Below are 3,796 nucleotides of genomic sequence, written 5' to 3' on the forward strand. Positions count from 1 at the left end.
TGGAGTGCATTGCATGGTTTACAAGTAGCTACTTTACCCTTATTTTGGCATTTGAAATAGCCGATTTAGCCTGTGGTATCCCTACCTATACTGAAAGTTTTTGGACTTAAAAGGACAGTCATTTTGGGAACAAAAAACATTTAAAAAAAAAAAAAAAACTTGACATTTACATTTTTATAATTAAAATCCATTAATATTGTTTGTGCATTTTAAATTTATAAGCTTCCCAGTGCCCTCTGAAATCAACTTTTAAAGACCAATAAGCAGGGCAGTCATATGACCTCTGTGTACATCTGCTCATAAAGACTGCCTGGCTTATTCATCAGCACTCAGAAACTGAGCAGTGTTTGAGAATGCTGGTGCACCGGCAACCAATCAGCCTTCTCTGCAAGCTGACATCTCCAAGGCAACCACAAAGCATCCACCATGTCTGCAGCTCAATTTCAGCAGATCTGCATGCAGTGGGTGTTCATTTTCTATTATGAGACCAGCAGAACTATAACAGCTATATTTTAAATGAAGAAAAGTGTCTGTTTTGTTTACCAAGCCCCTTACAGCGAGTGCCCCAGACTACCTCATCAACAGTGCTAAACTGGGAGCTCCCAAGTACGTTTGTAAAAGGTTTTATACTGGATTTTTAGATCAGTATCTTATTCTTTATAGTAGTGTCTATTACATGCAGTTAAAGGGACACTGAACCCAAATTTTTTTCTTTCGTGATTCGGATAGAGCATGCAATTTTAAGCAACTTTCTAATTTACTCCTATTAATTTTTCTTCGTTCTCTTGCTATCTTTATTTGAAAAAGAAGGCATATAAGCTTTTTTTTCGTTCAGAACTCTGGATAGCACTTTTTTTTTTATTGGTGGATGAATTTATCCACCTATCAGCAAGGACAACCCAGGTTGTTCACCAAAAATAGGCCGGCATCTAAACTTACATTCTTGCATTTCAAATAAAGATACCAAGAGAATAAAGAAAATTTGATAATAGGGGTAAATTAGAAAGTTGCTTAAAATTGCATGCTCTATCTGAATCACAAAAGAAAAAAATTGGGTTCAGTGTCCCTTTAAATGAAAATTGGTGTATACTGTCCCTTTAAATGATTTCATATACTTGTAGTTGCTTAATCAAAATAAAAGCAATTAACTTGTAATGTGTAAGTAAAATATATTTTACATCATAATCCCTTTATTATCTATTCCCAAGTTTTGCATAACCAACGCTGTTATAGAAATATACTTTTTACCTCCGATTAACTTGTATCAATGCTTCTGAAGACTGCCTCCTTATCTCAGACCTTTTGACAGACTTGCATGTCAGGCAATAAATGTGCTTACTCTTAAATAACTCCACGGCCACATGCACAATGTTATTTATATGAAACACATGAACTAAAGCCCACTAGCAGTAAAAACTGTCAAATACATTCAGATAAGAGGCAGCCTCCAAGGGCTTATGAGCCTACCTAGGTTAGCTTTAAACTAAGAATACAAAAAGAACAAAGCAAATTGGAAAGTTGTTTAAAATTGCATGCACTATCTGAATCATGAAAGTTTAAGTTTGACTAGACTGTCCCTTTAAGTCCAAGTAATTGACAAACTATGTAAACACAGCCAGCAGAAGAAAGGACACTCCTGGTGGGTAGAAGAACTAAATAAAATACCTTTTCCATTGTAAGTATTGGGGTTTGGTTTACAAACAGACACAAAATAAGGAAGTAAATGTGTGTGCACAAACTGGTAACATGAGATAAATTGTACCTGCAAGGTCAACCAAGTTTAAAACCAGAAATGTAATATCTTATAAATAAACCTGAAAATGCAATTCCCCATACACTTTATATACTCTGCAGCTGGTATAACAAGTCATTGGAAATACATTAAGTAAAAAACAATTTTACTGTATACTGTCCCTTTAAATAGAAAGGTAAAAACAGAAATGTGCATCAATGCATTTAACCTCTTAAGGACATATGACGGAATTTTTCCGTCATAAAACAATTGAGCAAACTGAAAGCTGTGTCCTTAAAGGGTTAAATAGAAGCATTTACACAATACTGTATACAAAACATGCTCAAACAACACAAAGCACACTGAATGAATTTAAAGAGTAATATACTAGCAGGCAAGTTTTTTTCCTGTTTAAAATATATATATATATTAAAAAAAAAACTTCCTTGTGCAAGTGAGTAATACACCCATTTATTTACATTGTTGGCTATTTCTATTGGATACTTCTAGAGACATTTACAGACTGATCTCTTACACTAAAAAAATAATCTGCCATTGCAAGAGTTTCAGTTCCTTCCTAGCCCAATTATGTGCTTACCCACAAACAAGCTACACATTCCATTCAGTCAGTACAAAGCAGTTTGTTTTTTACACTGCAGAGCTGTAACTCCTTTTTATCCACTGAAATCAAGAGCACTGTCTCTTATTTGTAATCAGAGCTGTAGATCAAATCAATGCTACACAACTAAACGTTTATAACATCAAGAAATCTTTTGTAAAAGTTTAACAGCAAAATGCTTACAGTATTAATGGAGAAAGCACACGTAATGAAGATAGGGAATTTATTTGTTTCTGCATTGCAGCTAAACAGTTTACTAGGTCACATTGAAAGCATAATAAGCAGACAATTTAAGCACTTGGCTCATATACACACTCATCTGCAGGCAAACACATGATATAAATATCACTGCTGAATATGAGATATAAATCACATATTTAACACAACAAAGTAATGCAAATCTCACCTGCTAAACAGCCAAACATCTCACAATTTTTTTTGGCGCAATTTCAGCCTTCCAGAAGCAACCTCATGGCTTTATGATCATGTGGCATACAGCAACCAATCAGAATAAAGGTTTTTTTTTTTTTTTTTTGTTTTTTTTTTAAACATGCTTTATTTGTATGTAACACTACATGATGAAAAGTGAATTTCTGACGAAACAGTTCATTTTTATTATGTTTTTTTTTCTAGCAGATTTAACAACATTTAATTAAATGTAAGTTATTTTCTTGGATATACAGCAATATTTAACTTTAAAAATTGGTATGGGGTGACCAACAATAATACAGGACTGGTTATATCTCTAAAAGCAAAAGGGAACAGTCTTAAAGGGGCAGGCACACAGACTTAAAGGGACATGAAACATTTTTTTCTAACATGTTTCAGATAGAGAATACAATTTTAAACAACATTCCAATTTATTTATATTATTCTTCAGATATCCTTTGTTGAAGAAATATCAATGCACATGGATGAGCAAATCAGCAGCTACTTGAGCCTATTTAGATATGCTTTTGAACAAAGGATATCAAAAGAATGAAGAAAATAAGATAATGGAAGTAAATTGGAAAATTGTTTAAAATTGCATGCTCTTTCTTAATCATGAAAGAAAAAATGTGAGTTTCATGTACCTTTAAGGGGACAGCACACCACATGCATGCAATTATGGTACAGGCACACAAGAAACACTTAGTCTTAAAGGGATAGGCACACACACATTTTGCACACAGCCTTTAAAGGGACAGGCACACACACACAACAAATACAGACTTAAAGGTGCAACACATACATACTTAAAGGGGCAACACACCACACGCATGCAATCTTAATGGCACAGGCAAACAACCAACCAAGGAACACTCCGACTTAAAAGGATTGATGCAACACAATGCACACAGCCTTTAAAGGGACAGGCACTCACACAATGCACACAGACTTAAAGGGGCAACACACCACACATGCAATCTTAATGGCACAGGTGCACAAGCACCCAAGGAACACTT

At 34.5% G+C, this 3,796-nt stretch overlaps 1 long non-coding RNA gene across 1 annotated transcript in view; it reads right to left on the reverse strand.

Moving 5' to 3' along the window:
• LOC128651792 (uncharacterized) overlaps positions 1-2,841 on the reverse strand; it is a 13,163-nt gene extending 10,322 nt beyond the window's left edge. The window contains exon 1 of the long non-coding RNA XR_008401183.1: positions 2,758-2,841. This is a non-coding gene — a long non-coding RNA (uncharacterized LOC128651792). The remainder of the gene's footprint in view (positions 1-2,757) is intronic.
• Between the last annotated feature and the right edge of the window lie 955 nt (positions 2,842-3,796).

Source organism: Bombina bombina, chromosome 3, assembly GCF_027579735.1.
Source record: "Bombina bombina isolate aBomBom1 chromosome 3, aBomBom1.pri, whole genome shotgun sequence".
NCBI classification, from domain to species: domain Eukaryota; kingdom Metazoa; phylum Chordata; class Amphibia; order Anura; family Bombinatoridae; genus Bombina; species Bombina bombina.